The sequence below is a fragment of the Hyla sarda genome, chromosome 4, assembly GCF_029499605.1.
Source record: "Hyla sarda isolate aHylSar1 chromosome 4, aHylSar1.hap1, whole genome shotgun sequence".
NCBI classification, from domain to species: Eukaryota; Metazoa; Chordata; class Amphibia; order Anura; family Hylidae; genus Hyla; species Hyla sarda.
In genome coordinates, this window is record NC_079192.1 from 412,646,973 (window position 1) to 412,671,180 (window position 24,208).

The window sequence follows — 24,208 nt, forward strand, 5'->3', positions numbered from 1 at the left end:
GAGACAGGAGCACAGGTAAGAGAGACAGGAATAGAGGTAAGAGACAGGAGCAGAGGTAAGAGAAACAGGAGCAGAGGTAAGAGACAGGAGCTGAGGTAAGAGAGACAGGAGCAGAGGTAAGAGAGACAGGAGCAGAGGTAATAGAGACAGGAGCAGAGGTAAGAGACAGGAGCAGAGGTAAGAGACAGGAGCAGAGGTAAGAGACAGGAGTAGAGGTAAGAGACAGGAGCAGAGGTAAGAGAGACAGGAGTGGAGGTAAGAGACAGGAGCAGAGGTAAGAGAGACAGGAGTAGAGGTAAGAGACAGGAGCAGAGGTAAGAGACAGGAGCAGAGGTAAGAGACAGGAGCAGAGGTAAGAGAGACAGGAGCTGAGGTAAGAGACAGGAGCAGAGGTAAGAGACAGGAGCGGAGGTAAGAGACTGGAGCAGAGGTAAGAGACAGGAGCAGAGGTAAGAGACAGGAGCAGAGGTAAGAGACAGGAGCAGAGGTAAGAGAGACAGGAGCAGAGGTAAGAGAGACAGGAGCAGAGGTAAGAGACAGGAGCAGAGGTAAGAGAGACAGGAGCAGAGGTAAGAGACAGGAGCTGAGGTAAGAGAGACAGGAGCAGAGGTAAGAGAGACAGGAGCTGAGGTAATAGAGACAGGAGCAGAGGTAAGAGACAGGAGCAGAGGTAAGAGACAGGAGCAGAGGTAAGAGACCGGAGCAGAGGTAAGAGAGATAGGAGCAGAGGTAAGAGACAGGAGCGGAGGTAAGAGACAGGAGCGGAGGTAAGAGACAGGAGCAGAGGTAAGAGACAGGAGCAGAGGTAAGAGACAGGAGCAGAGGTAAGAGACAGGAGCGGAGGTAAGAGACAGGAGCAGAGGTAAGAGAGATAGGAGCAGAGGTAAGAGACAGGAGCGGAGGTAAGAGACAGGAGCAGAGGTAAGAGACAGGAGCAGAGGTAAGAGACAAGAGAAGAGGTAAGAGAGACAGGAGCAGAGGTAAGAGACAGGAGAAGAGGTAAGAGAGACAGGAGCAGAGGTAAGAGAGAGATGAAGGCAGGAGACAGTAGACTATACAGAGGAGAGAGTCATTTCTATACAGAGGAGAGAGTCATTTCTATACAGAGGGCAGAGTCATTTCTATAAAGAGGAGAGAGTCATTTCTATACAGAGGGCAGAGTCATTTCTATACAGAGGGCAGAGTCATTTCTATACAGAGGAGAGAGTCATTTCTATACAGAGGGCAGAGTCATTTCTATACAGAGGGCAGAGTCATTTCTATACAGAGGAGAGAGTCATTTCTATCATGAGGGCAGAGTCATTTCTATTCAGCTGGAGCCGCCAAATCAGGGAGCAGTTCACACGTGATTGGCGGAGCCGCAGGTTGAGCAGCAGTCCTCCTCAGCAGTGCGCACAGTCCTCTGCCAGCCTCACACCGGGCACCTACCACAGCAGTCCTCCTCAGTCCTCAGTCCTCTGCCAGCCTCACACCGGGCACCTACCACAGCAGTCCTCCTCAGCAGTGCGCACAGTCCTCTGCCAGCCTCACACCGGGCACCTACCACAGCAGTCCTCCTCAGTCCTCAGTCCTCTGCCAGCCTCACACCGGGCACCCACCACAGCAGTCCTCCTCAGCAGTGCGCACAGTCCTCTGCCAGCCTCACACCGGGCACCCACTACAGCAGTCCTCCTCAGTCCTCAGTCCTCTGCCAGCCTCACACCGGGCACCTACCACAGCAGTCCTCCTCAGCAGTGCGCACAGTCCTCTGCCAGCCTCACACCGGGCACCTACCACAGCAGTCCTCCTCAGCAGTGCACAGTCCTCTGCCAGCCTCACACCGGGCACCCACCACAGCAGTCCTCCTCAGCAGTGCGCACAGTCCTCTGCCAGCCTCACACCGGGCACCCACCTCAGCAGTCATGGAGCCCGGCGCTGGCACTATGTGAGGGAGGACTGTGCCCAGCAGCCCTCTGTACCTGCAGCAGCACCTCCCCCCTCCTCCACCTTTATAACGGATGAATTCTCCTCAGTGTGAAGCCTCTGACTCCCAGCAGCCATTCCACACATCGCACTGCCTGAGAGGCACATGAAGTTGGCAGTGCCCATGCAGAGGCGGGTCTGAGCAGCAGGGATGTGACACCCATCATCACCCAGGACAATGCTACCCCTCTGCTAACACTCCTCAGCACCCACTACACTCCGGGGAAGACAGGATGGGAGACTTATCCAGAGACCCCTGCACCCTCCTATGACTGGGTGGGGGCACTGCACCAACCTGCTCTGTGGAGTCCAACTTGCAGAAAACTCTTTGCCAGGTAGGTCTCTTCTCTTGTGTCTATTCTTTGCTGTTGTTAACCCCTCACTGGTGCCCTTACTTGTGGGGGGCACTTGTATAGGTTGTTGTTGGTATTAGCTGCATTGGCACCTTTCCCAAATGGGGGCACAGAAGGTGCCATCGTCGACTGCTTCGGTAACACCAGATGCTCCCTCTCTGCAGAATCCAGGAATCCGCTCCTGTCATTTGTCAGCTCCCACCCAAGGCAAACATTGCTCTACTTCATTACCGTCAGCCCTAATGACAAACAGCGTTCTGCCATGGAGGCATTTAACACTTTCACCTCTGGTGCCAGATACCAACTCCGCTCAGGTGCCAGACTGTATAGATCCCAACCTGTAACCTTCCACCCCTTGACATCCTCCATACCCCCCAGTGCCTCGCCTGGTCTACTAGGGGTCAGTTTGATCATCAAGTGCACATAAGAGGGTATCCCTCTCCTATTACGGTGCCCATTGTGGTGCCCAAATTTCTTAAGACATCACCGTGTGCTGTTGTTTTATTTATTTATTTTCTTAACCTATTACGGTGCCCATTGTGGTGCCCAAATTTCTTAACGCATCATTATGTTGGTGTTTTTACCTATATATTGTAATATAAAACGCTTCTCATTCTGCCCTTTTTTTCGTTATCTCCATCGCGCCAACCTATTCCGCTGCGGCGTGTGCCCAAAGCTGAACGCGCTTTGTCCCTAATCTGTTGTGCATCCAACCCTGTAATTCCTGGTTATTCCTTAACTCAGAAGAAAAAAAAAAAGGTGTCCACCCCCCCCCCCCCCCCCCCCAAAAAAAAAAAATCTCTGTAATCTTATTTCTCGTAATCTAGAACATTTTTGTGGTGCTGACTTTATAAGGACAAGTAGGTTAAATCCATTATACCGAGGACCTACAGAATGTTCCATCCTCCCCCCCCCCCCCATAAGTTAGGGGGAGCGCAGAAGAGGGCACCAGGTTGTTGGGACCTGATAAGCATTAATGTATGGACAATTACCTATGGGGGGGGGGGGCGAGTTAAGGGGTGGCGGGGGTTGATTTTCTAATTAAAAGTGCATTATACACAGGAAGATTGGTGGAGCCCACAGGTGCCCATTGGTTATTGTCTATTGGCTGCCTCATCCTATAGCAGTCCTTCCCAACCAGGGTGCCTCCAGCTGTTGCAAAACTACAACTCCCAGCATGCCCGGAAACCCAAAGGCTGTCTGGGCATGCTGGTAGTTGTAGTTTTGCAACAGCTGGAGGCACACTGGTTTGGAAACACTGCACTACATAGATTAGTACCCTCCACAACATATGATGCCCCTATTGTTGGCACTTTTCTTCCAGTCAATAATGGTCCCCCCTCCATCATTTATATTCACTGCCCACCTCCATTTACATTCACTGCCCCCCTCCATCTTTATATTCACTGCCCCCCCTCCATTTACATTCACTGTCCCCCTCCATCATTTATATTCACTGCCCCCCCTCCATCATTTATATTCACTGCCCCCTCCATCAGTTATATTCACTGCCCCTCCATCATTTATATTCACTGCCTCCCTCCATCATTTATATTCACTGCCCCCCTCCATAATTTATATTCACTGCCCCCCCTCCATCATTTATATTCACTGCCCCCCTCCATCATTTATATTCACTGCCCCCCTCCATAATTTATATTCACTGCCCCCCCTCCATCATTTATATTCACTGCCCCCCTCCATCAGTTATATTCACTGCCCCCTCCATCATTTATATTCACTGCCTCCCTCCATCATTTATATTCACTGCCCCCCTCCATCATTTATATTCACTGCCCCCCCTCCATAATTTATATTCACTGCCCCCCCTCCATCATTTATATTCACTGCCCCCATCCATCATTTATATTCACTGCCCCCCCTCCATAATTTATATTCACTGCCCCCCCTCCATCATTTATATTCACTGCCCCCCTCCATCAGTTATATTCACTGCCCCCCTCCATCATTTATATTCACTGCCTCCCTCCATCATTTATATTCACTGCCCCCCTCCATCATTTATATTCACTGCCCCCCCTCCATAATTTATATTCACTGCCCCCCCTCCATCATTTATATTCACTGCCCCCTCCATCATTTATATTCACTGCCCCCTCCATCATTTATATTCACTGCCCCCCTCCATCATTTATATTCACTGCCCCCCCTCCATCATTTATATTTACTGCCCCCCCCTCCATCATTTATATTCACTGCCCCCCTCCATCATTTATATTCACTGCCCCCCTCCATCATTTGTATTCACTGCCCCCCCCCTTTTTCCCAAATCGTATTTCTCATAATGTAGAAAAAAAATTGTGCTGTTGGTGACTTTATAAGGACAAGTAGATTAAACCCACTATACAAAGGACCTACAGTATCTTCCGTCCCCCCCTCCATAAGTTAGGGGGAGCGCCAGGTTGCTGGGACCTGATAGGCATTAATGTATGGGCAATTACCTAGGGGGGCGGGTTGAGGGGTGGTGGGGGTTGATCTTCTAATTAAAGGCACGGTAGATGCTGGAAGCCCATGAATGATTTATACCCGGGGAGAGGATCGCTTTCATATTCCTGCCCGGGAACATTAAGTGATCATCTCTCTATACATTGGGGGGAAGACTTGGAAGGGAACCTCAAGAAGTGGGCAAATTGGGAGCGTTAAGGGATTAATCTTCGGAGCCTTTGATCATTCGCTTCCACGGCTTTCATGTTCTCCTCGAGTCAACCATCCATGGAAGACGGGAGCTGGGACACAACGCTATGGCTGCCTCCCCGACCACCACGTTTAGAAGGACATTCCATCCGTTATCTGTGTCCATGATCCGCTTCATGGTCCAATTGAGGGGTTCACAAACTTTATAGAATCGCTCTATTTTGGTAGATATGGAATAGACTGAATGACTGGAGAGAGGGAGATGGGTAATCCCAGGTGAGACGGGTGCTAGAGAGCTGGGGCAGGAGCGACGGGGGGGGGGGGGGGGGGGGTCAGGCTAATCTGGGGCTCGTAAAATTGTTGTAACCCCAAGAGCCTGACATGGGCGATCACTGGGGGAGAGGAGGAGGGACATAGAAGAGTATAGGGGAAGACTGAAGACCTGTAGAGCGGGGGGGTTACTAAAGATATAGATAGATATGAGATAGATAGATATGAGATCTCATATCTATCTATCTCATATCTATCTATATATCTATCTATCTATCTCATATCTATCTATATATCTATCTATCTATCTATCTATCTCATATCTATCTATATATCTATCTATCTATCTCATATCTATCTATATATCTATCTATCTATCTCATATCTATCTATCTATCTATCTATCTCATATCTATCTATCTCATATCTATCTATCTATCTATCTATCTATCTATCTATCTATCTATCTCATATCTATATATCTATCTCATATCTATCTATCTATCTATCTATCTCATATCTATCTATCTCATATCAATCTATCTCATGTCTATCTATCTATCTCATATCTATCTATCTCATATCTATCTATCTCATATCTATCTATCTCATATCTATCTATCTCATATCTATCTATCTATCTCATATCTATCTATCTATCTCATATCTATCTATCTCATATCTATCTATCTCATATCTATCTATCTCATATCTATCTATCTCATATCTATCTATCTCATATCTATCTATCTATCTCATATCTATCTCATATCTATCTCATATCTATCTCATATCTATCTATCTAACCATCTATCTCTATATAGGCTCCATAGTGGACAGTAATAGACTGGGTATTAGGCTGGTGGAGCCCCCTGTCACAGGTGCCCATTAATCAATGCCTGTTGGCAGCCTCATCCACTACAGCAATATTTCCCAACCAGGGTGCCTTCAGCTGTTGCAAAACTACAACTCTGGGCATGCTGGGCATTGTAGTTTTGCAACAGCTGGAGGCACCCTGGTTTGTAAACACTGCCCTATAGGATTAATACTCTCCACCATATATGATGCCCCTATCCTTGGCATGTTTCTCCCAGTCAGTGCCATCATTGCCCTCAGTCCAGTCTCTATAGCAGTGTTTCCCAACCAGGGTGCCCCCAGCTGTTGCAAAACTACATCTCCCAGCATGCCCGGACAGCCGAAGGCTGTCTGGGCATGCCGGGAGATGTAGTTTTGCAACAGCTGAAGGCACCCTGGTTGGGGAACACTTCTCTGTAGTCTCTATAAGCAGTACTGAGCATATGTAAGTTGGCTGAAATGTTACAGATGTAGCAGAGCAGAATTGGCTACTTGATTCATGTTGCTATTGATACATGAAGCCCAATGGTAACAGCATAGTAACAGTATATAGGGATGTTACTCCAAAACAGACTAGAATGTTACAGATGTAGCAGAGCTGATGGTGTCATTTAACTCATTACAGTATGGGGACAGTATATGGGAATGTGAAGCTAATACAGATGTAGCAGAGATGACTGCGTCCTTTAACTCATTCCATCAGTATTTCCCAACCAGGGGGCCTCCAGCTGTTGCAAAACTACAACTCCCAGCATGTCCGGACAGCCTACTTGTCCTTATAAAATCCTTATTAAGTCACCAACAGCACAAAAATTTTTCTACATTATGAGAGATAAGATTTGGGAAGAACGGGGGGGGAGCAGTGAATATAAATGATGGAGGGGGGCAGTGAATATAAATGATGGAGGGGGCAGTGAATATAAATGAATGAGGGGGGCACTGAATATAAATGATGGAGGGGGGCACTGAATATAAATGATGGAGGGGGGCAGTGAATATAAATGATGGAGGGGAGCAGTGAATATAAATGATGGAGGGGGAACCATTATTGACTGGAAGAAAAGTGCCAACAATAGGGACATCATATGTTGTGGAGGGTACTAATCTATGTAGTGCTGTGTTTCCCAATCAGGGTGCCTCCAGCTGTTGCAAAACTACAACTCCCAGCATGTCCGGACAGCCTACTTGTCCTTATAAAGTCCTTATAAAGTCACCAACAGCACAAAAAAAATGTTCTACATTATGAGAAATAAGATTTGGGAAGAAGTGGGGAGCAGTGAATACAAATGATGAAGGGGGGCAGTGAATATATATGATGGAGGGGGGGCAGTGAATATAAATGATGGAGGGGGCAGTGAATATAAATGATGGAGGGGGCAGTGAATATAAATGATGGAGGGGGGGCACTGAATATAAATGATGGAGGGGCAGTGAATATAAATGATGGAGGGGGGCAGTGAATATAAATGATGGAGGGGGGCAGTGAATATAAATGATGGAGGGGGGCAGTGAATATAAATGATGGAGGGGCGCAGTGAATATAAATGATGGAGGGGGCAGTGAATATAAATGATGGAGAGGGAACCACTATTGACTGGAAGAAAGGTGTCAACAATAGGGGCATCATATGTTGTGGAGGGTACTAATCTATGTAGTGCAGTGTTTCCCAACCAGGGTGCCTCCAGCTGTTGCAAAACTACAACTCCCAGCATGCCCAGACAGCCTTCGGCTGTCCGGGCATGCTGGGAGTTGTAGTTTTGCAACAGCTGGAGGCATCCTGGTTGGGAAACACTGCATTACATTGATACATGAAGTCCAGTAGTGTCAGCAGTATGGGAACAGCATATGGGAATGTAAAGGGATCGCACATATGTAGAAGAGCCGATTGTGTCATTTAACTCTTCACACTTGAATCCCAATGACAACAGCTCGGAAACCATTTATAGGAATGAAAATCTAATTTGACAGATGTAGCAGAGTTGTTTGTGCCATTTAACTGATTGACAAGGGAAAACCTATAAAAACACTACAGGGACAGTTTATAGGATTGTTAAAATCAATAGAGACAGGGACGTTACAACACAGCAGAGCTGACTGTGTCACTGGACTCAATGCATTAAGACATGAAGCCGGTATATGGGATTGAATGTTACTGATGTAGCAGAGCTGACTGTGTCACTGGACTCAATGCATTAAGACATGAAGCCGGTATATGGGATCGAATGTTACTGATGTAGCAGAGCTGACTGTGTCACTGGACTCAATGCATTAATACATGAAGCCGGTATATGGGATTGAATGTTACTGATGTAGCAGAGCTGACTGTGTCATTGGACTCAATGCATTAATACATGAAGCCGGTATATGGGATTGAATGTTACTGATGTAGCAGAGCTGATTGCGTCATCTACCTCATTACATTGATACGTAGAGATCAATGACAACAGTGTGGGAACAGTATATGGGGGATTGAATGATACAGATGTAGCAGAGCCGATTGCGTCATCTACCTTATCTACGTTGATACGTGAAGCCCAATGGCAACAATATGTAAGCAGTATATCAGACCTGAATGTTTCAGATGTAGCAGAGCTGATTGTGTCATCTACTTCATTACATTGAAACGTGATGGGATCAATATGGGAACAGTATATAGGGGTCTCAGTGTTACTAATGTAGCAGAGCTGATTGTGTCACCTACTTCATTACATTGATACATGATGGGATCAGTATGGATCAGTATATAGGGATCTCAGTGTTACTAATGTAGCAGAGCTGATTGTGTCACCTACTTCATTACATTGATACATGATGGGATCAGTATGGATCAGTATATAGGGATCTCAGTGTTACTAATGTAGCAGAGCTGATTGTGTCACCTACTTCATTACATTGATACATGATGGGATCAATATGGGAACAGTGTATAAGGATCACAATGTTACTAATGTAGCAGAGCTGATTGTGTCATCTACCTTATTACGTTGATACGTGAAGCCCAATGGCAACAATATGTTAACAGATCTGAATGTTTCAAATGTAGCAGAGCTGACTTCGTCATCTACTTCATTACATTGATACGTGAGGGGATCAGTATGGATCAGTATATAGGGGTCTCAGTGTTACTAATGTAGTAGAGCTGATTGTGTCACCTACTTCATTACATAGATGCGTGATGGGATCAGTATGGATCAGTATATAGGGGTCTCAGTGTTACTAATGTAGCAGAGCTGATTGTGTCATCTACTTCATTACATTGATACATGATGGGATCAGTATGGATCAGTATATAGGGGTCTCAGTGTTACCGATGTAGCAGAGCTGATTGTGTCATCTACCTCACTACATCATTGAAAGATGAAGCTCAATGTTACCGATGTAGCAGAGGGAATTGCGTCGTCTTCCTCATTAAACTGACACAGAAAGCCCAATGACAACAGTATAAGGACAGTATATGGGACATAAATGTTACAGATGTAGCAGAGCTCATTGCGTTGTCCACCTCATTACATTGGCACAAAAAGCCCAATGAAAACAGCATGGGAAAAGTATATGGGACTTAGGTGTAGCAGAGCTGATTGTGTTGTCTACCTCATTACATTGGCACATAAAGCCCATTGAAAACAGTATGGGAATACTATATGTGGGTTTCAATGTTACCGATGTAGCAGAGCTGACTGTGTCATCTACCTCACTACATCATTGATACATGAAGCTCAATGATAACAGTATCGACATCTCAATCTTACCGATGTAGCAGAGCTGATTGCGTTGTCTACCTCATTACATTGGCACATAAAGAGCAATAAAAACAGTATTGGAAAAGTATATGGGACTTGAATGTTACAGATGTAGCAGAGCTGATTGCGTTGTCGACCTAATTACATCGATACATGAAGCCCAACAAAAACAGTATAGGAACACTATAATGGACTTGAATGTTACAGATGTAGCAGAGCTGATTGTGTCAGTTATCTCATTGACACATAAAGCCCAATTAAAACAGTATGGGAACAGTATATGGGACTTGAATATTACGGATGTAGCAGAGCTGACTGTGTCATTTATTTTACTGGCACATAACGCCCAATGGCAGCAGGACGGGAATAGTGTGGAAAGTTATTAATCTGGATGGAGATGTTCTACCAAAGTAGCAGAGTTGGGCACAACCCAAATCACACTGTAGTGAAACCCACTTCAATAACAAAATCAGCTCTGCTACACCTCCGAATGGATGGCTGCAGGGCTAACCCGTTTGTCGAGTAGCGTGACGGTATGCAGTAGAAGAAATCAAATATTAACCTACTGAGATTTATAGATGTTGAGCAGTCACCAACAGCACAAAAAAATGTTCTACATTATGAGAAATAAGATTTTGGAAGAAGGGGGGAGCAATGAATACAAATGATGGAGGGGGGCAGTGAATATAAATGATGGAGGGGGGCAGTGAATATAAATGATGGAGGGGGGCAGTGAATATAAATGATGGAGGGGGGCAGTGAATATAAATGAATGAGGGGGGCAGTGAATATAAATGATGGAGGTGGGCAGTGAATATAAATGATGGAGGGGGGGCAGTGAATATAAATGATGGAGGGGGGGCAGTAAATATAAATGATGGAGGGGGGCAGTGAATATAAATGATGGAGGGGGGCAGTGAATATAAATGATGGAGGGGGGCAGTGAATACAAATGATGGAGGGGGGCAGTGAATATAAATGATGGAGGGGGGCAGTGAATATAAATGAATGAGGGGGCAGTGAATATAAATGATGGAGGTGGGTAGTGAATATAAATGATGGAGGGGGGGCAGTGAATATAAATGATGGAGGGGGGGCAGTAAATATAAATGATGGAGGGGGGCAGTGAATATAAATGATGGAGGGGGGCAGTGAATATAAATGATGGAGGGGGGCAGTGAATACAAATGATGGGGGGGGCAGTGAATATAAATGATGGAGGGGGGGCAGTGAATATAAATGATGGAGGGGGGCAGTGAATATAAATGATGGAGGGGGCAGTGAATATAAATGATGGAGGGGGGCAGTGAATATAAATGATGGAGGTGGGCAGTGAATATAAATGATGGAGGGGGGGCAGTGAATATAAATGATAGAGGGGGGCAGTGAATATAAATGATTCAGGGGGCAGTGATTACAAATGATGGAGGGGCAGTGAATATAAATGATGGAGGGGGGCAGTGAATATAAATGATGGAGGGGAGCAGTGAATATAAATGATGGAGGGAGAACCATTATTGACTGGAAGAAAGTTGCCAACAATAGGGGCATCATATGTTGTGGAGGGTACTAATCTATATAGTGCTGTGTTTCCCAACCAGGGTGCCTCCAGCTGTTGCAAAACTACAACTCCCAGCATGTCCGGACAGCCTACTTGTCCTTATAAAGTCCTTATAAAGTCACCAACAGCACAATTTTTTTTTCTACATTATGAGAAATAAGATTTGGGAAGAAGGGGGGAGCAGTGAATACAAATGATGGAGGGGGGCAGTGAATATAAATGATGGAGGGAGGCACTGAATATAAATGATGGAGGGGGCACTGAATATAAATGATGGAGGGGGGCAGTGAATATAAATGATGGAACGGCGACCATTATTGACTGGAAGAAAGGTGCCAATAATAGGGGCATGAAATGTTGTGGAGGGTACTAATCTATGTAGTGCTGTGTTTCCCAACCAAGGTGCCTCCAGCTGTTGCAAAACTACAACTCCCAGCATGCCCAGACAGCCTTTGGCTGTCCGGGCATGCTGGGAGTTGTAGCTTTGCAACAGCTGGGGAGGCACCCAGGTTGGGAAACACTGCATTACATTGATACATGAAGTCCAGTAGTGTCAGCAGTATGGGAACAGTATATGGGAATGTAAAAGGGATCGCACATATGTAGCAGAGCCGATTGTTGGGTTTGCCGGATGTAGCAGAGCTGAGTTTGCTGCTAACTGTGGCATTTCTACGTGTTATATGCGGTTTGAACGCAGGACTGCAAGGACAGACTACTGCATTGCCTCCTCATGGTTGAGATATCACAGAACAGCAGAGACGTAGCGGTGATCAACAAGTGGAGAAGTTTAGGGTATAGAGCGCTGGCTCGGGGAGAATACCGCAGGATGTGTTTTCATTAGTGCGTCGCTAGATTTATGGAATCGAAGCCTCGTGCCAAACTGGATGGCAACCAAGACGCTCAACAACTTAATATTCTAATGGCTCTTAGGTGAAGTCTCCTCCGCCGCAGCCTCGCTATCGGGCGCGATCTGATTCCAAAGCAAGAACAGAACCTGCTCCGCTAAAATCAAAGCTTGTCAGGAGGTCGGGGGGGGGGGGGGGGGGGGGTGTACTGAGGCGTCCGTACTGCGCTGCGTTCTCCAGTGGTTTTTTTCGTAGATTGCGAGCTTTTGGGGTCCTATTGATTTTTCATTCTTTTATTTATTCATATGGCACCGACATATTCCGCAGCGCCGTACGGAGATAGTCAACACTCACATCCATCTGGGATCGCGATCAATAGTATCATTATTTGAATCACTTATATAGCGCCAACATAATCTGTAGCGTTGCGTATTCCTATCTCACAAATCAAATTATCATTACAGTGGCCATTTGTATGACGCCAGCATATTCCGTAGCGTCGTACCAAGACTGCGCATCATCACTCACCCCCATGCCGATCTCCATTGGGGCTCACAAACCAAATTGTTACGATGCTATTCCTATGTATGGCGCCAACCTATACTGCGGCGCTGTAAGAAGATTCTTATCACTCACGTCAGTGCCCAATCTAAATGATTTATTCAGAATATTTTTATTTTTATTATTTTATTATATTATTTTTAAATGGTAGTAGATGAATAAAAATACCAAAAATAATGACATAATAAAGAAAAAATAAAATAAAAAAATAGAGAGAGAGAGAGAGAGAGAGAGAAATACTGGAAAAGCAGCACATCCCAAAAAAAAGCAAAATGCAAAAAATAGAAGGGTGCAGGCAACTAGTTGGGCCCGGTGTATGACCCCAATCCAGATACAGCAATACAAGATAGTCGCAGCACTAGAAGTGCTGCGACTATCTTGTATTGGTGTATATATATATATATATATATATATATATATATATATATGTATATATATATATATATATATATATATATATTGCAATTATTATTTATTATTCTGTTATTATTATTTTTTTATTTGATTATATCTTGCATTTACCAATTTATTATTCCTAACCTTTTTTTTTTATTATTATTTAATTTAATGTAATTAATTAATTTATTTATGTATTTTTATTGCTTAATTTTTACTCTTTAAATTTTTTTTTTATTATTATATTTTTTCCTTGTGTGTATTTTTTTTAGATTATAATAATAATACTAATAATAATTATTATTATTATCACTATTACTATTGTTATTTAGGCATTGACTCTCATAGGAGTTTAAATCCTCCTCCAACAACCAATGCAGTGCACTGAAAAAAATGATATACAAAATATAATTTATTAGTAATATTATTATTATTGTTATATTATAAAATCATCATAAAACACATAAAGATGAAACTTCTGGGCCCCCAGGTAAAATCTGCAAACCCCCCCCCCCCTCCTCCTCCCCAGCACCTCCGTGTTTAGCACTGGTTTCTTCTTATGTGACCCTCTTAGGTACCAAGGCCTCTGCACCCTCTATAGCAGTATTTCCCAACCTGTTGCAAAACTCCGAGCATGATGGGAATTGTAGTTTTGCAACATCTGGGGTTAGCGCAGGTTGGTGAACACCGCTCTACAGCTGCACCCCTGATCATCACAGATATCTTCATCCACTTCACACATGACAACAATGCGCAACATTATTGCAACATGTGAAAAAAAACATTAAGAAAAATTTTATAGTTCCTAAATTTTTTTTTTATTATTTAATTTTATGAATATATTTTTTTATTTTTTTACATGTTTCTTCTTTAACTTATTTTTTATTTGATTTTTTACTAACATTTTTATTTTTTATTTTTCTTATTTTATATTATTATTTTTATGATTATTATTATCATTGTTATTATTATGAATATTAATATTATTTGCATTGACTCTCACAGGTTTTTAAATCCTTCGCTAATACAATGTTTATTTTGAATTGAAAAAAAATATGCACAAAATATTATTTATTCGTATTGTTGTTGTTACATTTTATATATATATATATATATTTATATACACATAACATAAATATATATTTTTTAATTTGTATACATATATATATATATATATATATATATATATATATATGAGTAACACCCCCATCTTTTAACTAGCGGATCCCGAGCCCCCATGTGACCTTATGTACAGCCCACCATCTCATACACAGCGTTCTTGACTTTTCCCTTGCTCTTAGGGATCATCTTAAGAAAGAAAATTGCAATTTGTCAGAATTCTTGTACAGACAGAACCGGTCGGATTTAAAGAACCTTCGGGGATTTATAGAAATATATATATAAAAAAAATAACATGAAAAATGTTGAACTTAAAAAAAAAACAGAACAAAATAAAAGTCGGCCTGGACAGAAGTCTTTCCCAGGAGTTTTGTCTTGTCAGTCCATCAGATCTCGCACATTCCCATTGATCCGTCATCACATTCGTTTATCCCTCTCTGCCGGCTTCTTCTTCTTCTGTAAATTTCGGGATTTCAAGGATGAAAATGCATAGGGGAGCAGCTGTAAAATCCGTCTGTGAATCTCATTTTTTTATTAGTTGAGGCTGGTTTTGGTTTGTGCGTGACTTTGGGCTTCATGGGTCAATGGCTAAAGCATTGGCTCATACATAAGAGTAAGAAGCCCCATAATAAAGACTTAAATTGGCCTCTCTTTATGTTGGTTATTGTTCCTAAGGGTCTGGTGTTTAACTCCTCCCCTTTTTTCATGGCTCTTCGCCCCTGCTTGTGTTGTTAGCACCTGATAAAAAAAGAAGATAAATCATGAGCAGTGATTCCAATGATCCTGTAATATATCAATGATCTCAGTGTTAGTTAGATCAGTGATTCCAGTCTTATTGTAATAGAGCAGTGATCACACTGATCATGAAATATATCAATGATTTAAGAGTAAGTCTAATAGACAATTAATTCCAGTGTTATGGTAATAGTTCAGTGATTCCAGTGTTATGGTAATAGATCAGTGATTCCAGTGTTATGGTAATAGTTCAGTGATTCCAGTGTTATTGTGATACAGCAGTGATCACGGTGATTACGTTTTAAATCAGGGATTCCAATGTTTTGGTAATAGATCAGTGATTCCAATGTTATTGTAATAGATCAGTCATTACAGTGTTATTGTAATAGATCAGTTATTCCAGGGTTAGTGTAATAGATCAGTGATTCCTGTGATAGTGTAATAGATCAGTGATTCCAGTGTTAGTGTAATAGATCAGTGATTCCAGTGTTATTGTAATAGATCAGTGATTCCAGTGTTATTGTAATAGATCAGTGATTCCAGTGTTAGTGTAATAGATCAGTGATTCCAGTGTTATTGTAATAGATCAGTCATTCCAGTGTTATTGTAATAGATCAGTGATTCCAGTGTTATTGTAATAGATCAGTGATTCCAGTGATAGTGTAATAGATCAGTGATTCCAGTGTTAGTGTAATAGATCAGTGATTCCAGTGTTAGTGTAATAGATCAGTGATTCCAGTGTTATTGTAATAGATCAGTGATTCCAGTGTTATTGTAATAGATCAGTCATTATAGTGTTATTGTAATAGATCAGTTATTCCAGGGTTAGTGTAATAGATCAGTGATTCCAGTGTTATTGTAATAGATCAGTGATTCCAGTGTTATTTTAATAGCTCAGTGATTCAAGTGTTATTGTAATAGATCAGTTATTCCAGTGTTAGTGTGATAGATCAGTGATTCCAGTGTTATTGTAATAGATCAGTGATTCCAGTGTTATTGTAATAGATCAGTGATTCCAGTGTTAGTGTAATAGATCAGTGATTCCAGTGTTATTGTAATAAATCAGTGATTCCAGTGTTATTGTAATAGATCAGTGATTCCAGTGTTATTGTAATAGATCAGTCATTACAGTGTTATTGTAATAGATCAGTTATTCCAGGGTTAGTGTAATAGATCAGTGATTCCAGTGTTATTGTAATAGATCAGTGATTCCAGTGTTATTTTAATAGCTCAGTGATTCAAGTGTTATTGTAATAGATCAGTTATTCCAGTGTTAGTGTGATAGATCAGTGATTCCAGTGTTATTGTAATAGATCAGTTATTCCAGTGTTAGTGTGATAGATCAGTGATTCCAGTGTTAGTGTAATAGATCAGTGATTCCAGTGTTATTTTAATAGATCAGTGATTCCAGTGTTAGTGTGATAGATCAGTGATTTTAGTGTTAGTTTATTAGATAAGAAATAACAGTGTTATTGCAATAGATCAGTAATTCCTGTGTTATTGTAACAGAGCAGTGATTCCAGTGATTGTGTAATAAATCAGTATTAGTGTAATAGATCAGAGATACCAATACAATTGTAATAGAGCAGTAATTCTAATGATTGTGTCATAAATCAGTGATTCCAGTGTTAGTGTAACCGATCAGAGATACCAATGTTATTGTAATAGAGCAGTGATTCCAGTGATTGTGTAATAAATCGTCGTTAGTGTATTAGATCAGATATACCAGTGCAATTGTAATAGATCAGTGATTCCAGCATTAGTGTACTTGATCAGTGATTCCAGTGTGTAGATAGATGAGATACCAATGGTATTATAATAGAGCAGTGAGTACAGTGATCATGTAATAGATTAATTACAGTAAATGATTACAGTGATCATGTAATAGATCATTGATTACACTGTTAGTGTAATAAATAAGTGGTTACAGTGATTGTGTAATAAAGCAGTGATTACAGTGATCGTCTAATAGATCAGTGATTCCAGTGATCATGTCATAGGTAAGTTTCAGTGACTGTTTACAGTGTTATTGTAATAGATCAGTGATTTGAGTGTTAGTTTAATAGATCAGAGATATCATTGTTGTTGTAATAAATACGTAATTACAGTGATCATGTAATAGATCAGTGATTGCAGTGTTATTGTAATAAATAAGTGATTACAGTGATCATGTAATAGATCAGTGATTGCAGTGTTATTGTAATAAATAAGTGATTACAGTGATCATGTAACAGATCAGTGATTGCAGTGTTATTGTAATAAATAAGTAATTACAGTGATCATGTAACAGATCAATGATTCCAGTGTTAGTGTAATAAATAAGTGATTACAGTGATCATCTAATAGGTCAGTGATTCCAGTGTTATTGTAATACATAAGTGATTCCAATGTTAGTGTATACAAATTAGCTCTCCTTAAAGGGGTACTCCGGTGGAAAAAAATGTTTTTTAAATCAGCTGGTGCCAGAAAGTTAAACAGATTTGCAAATTACTTCTATTAAAAAAAATCTTAATCCTTCCAGTACTTAATAGCTGCTGAACACTACAGAGGAAATTCTTTTCTTTTTGGAACACAGTGCTCTCTGCTGACATCACAAGCACAGTGCTCTCTGCTGAGATCTCTGTCCATTTTAGGAACCGTCCAGAGCAGCATATGTTTGCTATGGGGATTTTCTCCTACTCTGGACAGTTCTTAAAATGGACAGAGATGTCAGCAGAGAGCACTGTGGTCATGATGTCAGCAGAGAGCTCTGTGTTCAAAAAAGAAAATAATTTCCTCTGTAGTATTCAGCAGCTAATAAGTACTGGAAGGATTAAGATTTTTTAATAGAAGTAATTTACAAATCTGTTTAACTTTCTGGCAGCAGTTGATTTAAAAAAAAAAAAATTTCCTCCGGAGTACCCCTTTAGGAAGAGAAAAAGGCTTTTTCTCTAGTGTTACCTATTGGACGTAGTTTCTTCCAAGGTGGCGCTAGAGAGTCAGCTTCCTCAGCAGTAGAGCTGATTTGCATATTCTTTTCCCCAGAATGCATTGCCTGGCTTATAAGACTCTCTACATAAGATGACGATCTCCACAATGAGAAACACTACCACCTCAGATCTAGTGTTAGTCAGCATGTTCCTTCCTAATCTCCAAAATGGGGAGCCGCTGGCATAGAAAACTGGAGGAGCGGAGGCTGCCCTCCTATTCTAGAAGCTCTTCTGACCAAAAGGGTTTGTCGAAATCTATATCAGGGTAACCCAACCTGCAGTTCCCCAGCTGCTGCAAAAATACAACTCCCAGCCTTCGGCTGGGAGTTGTAGTTTTGCAACAGCTTGGGGAACCCCAGATTGGAAAACACCGCCCCCTATAGGTTGGGATCAGTTTCCATAGGGTTAATATTAAGGATCGACCGATTATCGGATTGGCCGATATTATAGGCCGATATTCACGATTTTGTAAGTTATCGGTATCGGCATCTAACCTTGCTGATAATGCCGATAATGCGTCCAACGCGTGCGCCCCCAATCTGTCTTGAAGTCTCAGGACCCCCGGGACCCTGGGCTAATAGCGTGCGGCACCGATCGTTGTGCCGTGCGCTATTAACCCTTTAGACGCGGTCTAAAATGAAAGTGAAAGCTGCGTCTAAAATGAAAGTGAAAGCTGCGTCTAAAATGAAAGTGAAAGCTTCCCGGCAGCTCAGTCGGGCTGACCGGGACCATCGCGATAAAACCGCAATGTCCCGATCAGCTAGGACGCGAGCGGAGGTCCCTTCACCTGTCTCCGTCGCGTCCGATCGGCGTTTGATTGCTCCAAGCCTGAGATACAGGCTTGAGCAATCGACCGCCTATAACACTGATCAATGCAAAGCTATGGCTTTGCAGTGATCAGTGTAAAAGATCAGTGTGTGCAGTGTTATAGCCCCCTATGGGAGCTATAACACTGCAAAAAAAAAAAAAAAAAAAAAAATTTAATAAAGGTCATTTAACCCCTTCCCTAATAAAAGTTTGAATCTCCCCCCCTTTTCCCATAAAAAAAAACTGTGTAAATAAAATAAATAAATAAATAAATATAAACCGTACGCGCAGATATACAGCAGATTTGTGTAGAATTTTATTTTTTTTAACAAAAATTTAAATGCACGGAATATCGGTATAAGTTATCGGCTATCGGCCTGAAAGTTCACAGGTTACCGGTATCGGCCCTAAAAAATCAATATCGGTCGGCTAAATGCACACATTGTAATTTACGTAATATGCCCCAAAAACCATAATGACCCCCCAAAGACATTTATCTTCACTTTGTGTTCGTTGGCTGAGTTAAGTGACAAGAGCTTCAGAGCAGAACTCAACTTTTTTTTATTTTTTAATTATCGTATTTTCTTTCAATGTATTGTACGTCGGCGGTAGTTGCGAGAAGATAATGAGCGCTCATTTGCATAGGAAATCAATTATACCGAGGGAAAAAACGTATTTATATCCGCGCCCTTACAGAGCGTTGACAGTTCTACCCCGCAGGAGGATAGTCAGGTGCGTGGTTGTCGCCCATGGAGCTTCCAAATCGTGACTTTTTTCAAGGGAGATGGACGGCCTTGTGATCGGAGATAGTCCAGGTATTTAGCGCCGCCGGCCACGTGTCCCCGTATTTATGGGGCCCCGGGATGATCTAATACTTGATATCAGTCCTGGAAATCCAGATCACTATCGAGCATGGTGGAAAGAAATAAAACCCAATCGGCCCGGCAGCTGAGTCTTGTCTGATTTGGCCCAAACGAGTGATAGAATTTAGGCCAAGAGTCAAAAAATAAAAGTAGATCGTTCAGTATAAGCCTTTTATAGTATTTCTGTGCCGTGTGTGCAAAAACAGCAGTATAATATTCTGCAGCCTATTAAAGGGGCTCTCTACTTCTAACTATTGCTTTTTCTTAAAGGCTCCCAGTGATCAGCTGGGATCTGTGTGGGAACTTGGCAGCGAGTGCTCAATTTACCAACAGCACCTCCGCAGGAGAAAGGAAGTAATGCAATCAGAGGCATAACTAGAGTCCTGTGGGCCCCTGCCCCCAACTGCAGCACAAATAGGGTATATAATAGCAGAAAGACCCCCAGCCTGTCCCCATATAGTAGTAAGGTCCCTTGCACTGTCTACATATAGTAGTTAGGCCCCTCAGACTTCCATCATATAGTAAGGTCCCTCACACTGCCCACTATAGTAGTAAAGCTCCTCACACTGTTCCTATATGTTTGTTTGGTCCCTCAGACTGCCCCATATAGTAGTAATTCCCCATTATACTGTCCCCATATAGTGGTTATACCCCTCACACTGTGCCTATATATTAGTTTGACCCCTCATACTGCCCCCATAAAATAGTTAGGTGCCCTCCAACTGCCCCCATGTAGTATCTAGGCCCCTCATACTGTCCTCATATAGTAGTTAGGCCCCTCATACTGTCCTCATATAGTAGTTAGGCCCTTCACACTGTCATCATATAGTAGTTAGGCCCCTCATACTGTCCTCATATAGTAGTTAGGCCCCTCATACTGTCCTCATATAGTAGTTAGGCCCCTTACACTGTCCCCATATAGTAGTTAGGCCCTTCACACTGTCCCCATATAGTAGTTAGGCCCTTCACACTGTCCCCATATAGTAGTTAGGCCCTTTACATTGTCCCCATATAGTAGTTAGGCCCCTCATACTGTCCTCATATAGTAGTTAGGCCCCTCATACTGTCCTCATATAGTAGTTAGGCCCCCTCATACTGTCCTCATATAGTAGTTAGGCCCCTCATACTGTCCTCATATAGTAGTTAGGCCCCTCATACTGTCCTCATATAGTAGTTAGGCCCCTTACACTGTCCCCATATAGTAGTTAGGCCCTTCACACTGTCCCCATATAGTAGTTAGGCCCTTCACACTGTCCCCATATAGTAGTTAGGCCCTTTACATTGTCCTCATATAGTAGTTAGGCCCCTCATACTGTCCTCATATAGTAGTTAGGCCCCCTCATACTGTCCTCATATAGTAGTTAGGCCTTTCACACTGTCCCCATATAGTAGTAGGGCCCTTCACACTGTCCCCATATAGTAGTTAGGCCCTTTACATTGTCCCCATATGATAGTTAGGCCCCTCATACTGTCCCCATATAGTAGTTAGGCCCTTCACATTGTCCCCATATAGTAGTGAGGCCCCTCATACTGTCCCCATATAGTAGTTAGGCCCTTCACACTGTCCCCATATAGTAGTTAGGCCCTTCACACTGTCCCCATATAGTAGTTAGACCCCGCACTCTGCCCATATATAGTAGTTAGGTCCCCCACGCTATCCCTATATAGTAGTTAGGTCCACTACACTGCACATGTATAGCAGTTAGGTCCCCCCACTATCCCTAAATAGTAGTTAGGTCCCCAACACTGTCCCCATATAGTAGTTAGGCTCCTCACACCACCGCCATATGTAGCAACATGAAAAAACAAACAAAAGAACAATACTAAGCTGTCGCACCGCTCCCCTGAAGTTCCTCTGTGTCCTCCCAATGCTCCAGACCTTTCCTCTCTCCGATCTTCCAGTGCTGGCAACGTGGGACAGAAAAACCGACTGCACTGGAGGTCCCCATAAAGACGCACACACAGTTGGAAGCGGCGCTCACTCAGGAATACGAGACATGTGTCCCAGATCCCCGGGCAGGCCCCTCTTACCCTGTTGCGGTCGCCAGGATCCACAAAAAAACGGACAATGCTACCACGCGGGTTTATTCTGTATTCACTCTCTCTTCTTGAACCGCCTTACGTGGTGCGGAACAGAACTGTGACACATATTGGGCTCCATAAATGCCAGCAGGTGTTACATTACCGAAACAGGCTCCGAGCATAAAATATACAGGACACGTAGAGTTAATTAAAGTTTATGTATTCTTGTAACCGAGACAAGCTGTCGTACTGCGTGCATTACATCAGATGGGAACTTTGTCTATTTCACTAAAATTCTCGAAAAGTTTATAAAACAGTCTCGAGACGGTGACAAATATTGTGAGAAGATAAGAGATCACACAGAATAATGGGGAAAGGAACATAGCAGAGCCGAGCAGCTGGGCGCCGCGCGCATGGTTTGCTCTGTGGTTTCAGCTCTGAAGGCAGTATAAGTAAATATACAGTGAACTGTCCCATGTACTATATACTGTCTGTGTATCTCTTCTGTGTAAGTTACTTATTCTTCAATATGAGGAGAATGTAGTGGGCGTGCTCTACCGGTAGCTCAGCATGACCATAGATACACCGGGCCTCATATAGTACCAACCAGTCAGAATCAGTTTTCTAAATAAATGATACGTGTCTGACCACTGGGAGTCCCGCCATTGATGAGAACAGGACACCTTGTCCCCACTTGAATTGAGTGGTTGAGCATACGCGCTGCTACACCATTCAAAGTCTAGGGGACTTATTGAGATAACGGAGTACAGCACTCAGGTACTATGACTGTCAGAGTCCTCATCATGATGGGATAGGTTATAAGGGTCTGAAATACTGGGGGCGCTACTAATAATAAGAATGAGGGGGTCCCCTTTTACCCATTTGAATGGAGCAGCAATCAAGCATACGCACTGCCAGTCTATTCCATGTCTAGGGGACTAACTGAGATAGCCGAGTACAGCACTCAGTTACTATGACTGTCAGAGGCCTCATGGTGATAGGATAAGTAGTAAGTGCCTGGTCTTTGGAAGTCCTATTGATCACAAGAAAAAGGTGTGTCCCCCGTTTTAATGGAGTAGCAGTCAAGCATACGCACTGCCAGACCATTCCATGTCTAGGAGACTAACTGAGATAGCCGAGTACAGCACTCAGTTACTATGACTGTCTTTCCCGTGATAGGATAAGTGATAAGTGTCTGACCTCTGTGGTCCCCATTGATCATGACAACAGTTGCTCCATGTCTCCTATTTGTATGGACTGGTGATTGAGCATACGCGCTGCCACTCCAGTTAAAATCTGTAGGACTGTTGAAGATGCTCAAGTATAGTGCTTGGTTGCCATGACTTTCATTGATAACAACAACTGGGGTTCTGTGTCCCCTGTTTAAATGGGATGTGGTTGAGCATACGCGCTGCTAGTCCTTATAAAGTCTATTGGGTTATTGGGGATAGACTGGTACAGTGCTCCGTCACTATGACCTTGAGGGTCCTTATTTAGATAGAATACATAATAGGTGTGTGATGATAAGGGGGTCCTACCGATCAGGAGAACAGGGGGCCCCACATCCTCCATTTGATTATAGCGGCATTCAAGCATACGCACTGCGATTCAATTTAAAGTGTATGCCACTGATGGAGACAGTTCGGAGTACAGTTTTTGTTACAGCAGTCTTTATGGTAACGGCATTTATTACAGCAGTCTTTATGGTAACGGCATTTATTACAGCAGTCTTTACCATAATAGCATTTGTTACAGCAGCCTTTACAGTAACAGCCTTCATTGCAGCAGTCTTTACAGTAAAGCATTTGTTAAAGAAGTCTTTACGCCAACAGTATTTGTTACAGCAGTCTTTACGGTAACAACATTTACAACTGCAGTCTTTACAGTAAGAACATTCTTACAGCAGTCTTTACACTAACAGCATTCGTTACAGAAGTCTTTATGGTAACAGCATTCATTAAAGCAGCCTTTTTGATAACAGCATTTGTTACAGCAGTCTTTACAGTAACAACATTCTTTACAGCAGTCTTTACAATAACAGAATTAGTTACAGCAGTCTTTACAGTAAAGCAGTCATTACAGAAGTCTTTACGGCAACAGTATTTGTAAAAGCAGTCTTTACGGTAACAACATTTATAACTGCAGTCTTTATGGTAACAGCATTTTTTTACAGCAGTCTTTACATTTACAGCCTTCGTTACAGCAGTCTTGACCGTAACAACATTCCTTTCTGCAGTCTTTACCATAACAGCATTTGTTACAGCAGTCTTTACGGTAACAGCATTCGATACATCAGTCTTTATGGTAACAGCATCCATTACAGCAGTCTTTACAGTAACAACATTCCTTACAGCAGTCTTTACAATAACAGCATTAGTTACAGCAGTCTTTACAGTAAAAGCATTCGTTACAGAAGTCTTTATGGCAACAGCATTTGTTACAGCAGTCTTTACAGTAACAACATTTATAACTGCAGTCTTTATGGTAACAGCATT

At 42.6% G+C, this 24,208-nt stretch overlaps 1 protein-coding gene across 1 annotated transcript in view; it reads left to right on the forward strand.

The window, feature by feature from the left end:
- The first annotated feature begins 1,654 nt into the window (after positions 1-1,654).
- The window catches only part of CHRM2 (cholinergic receptor muscarinic 2), a 220,681-nt gene continuing 198,127 nt past the window's right edge, over positions 1,655-24,208 (forward strand). Inside the window, exon 1 of the mRNA XM_056517747.1 lies at positions 1,655-2,297. The gene's annotated coding sequence lies outside the window, so the exon portion shown is untranslated. The remainder of the gene's footprint in view (positions 2,298-24,208) is intronic.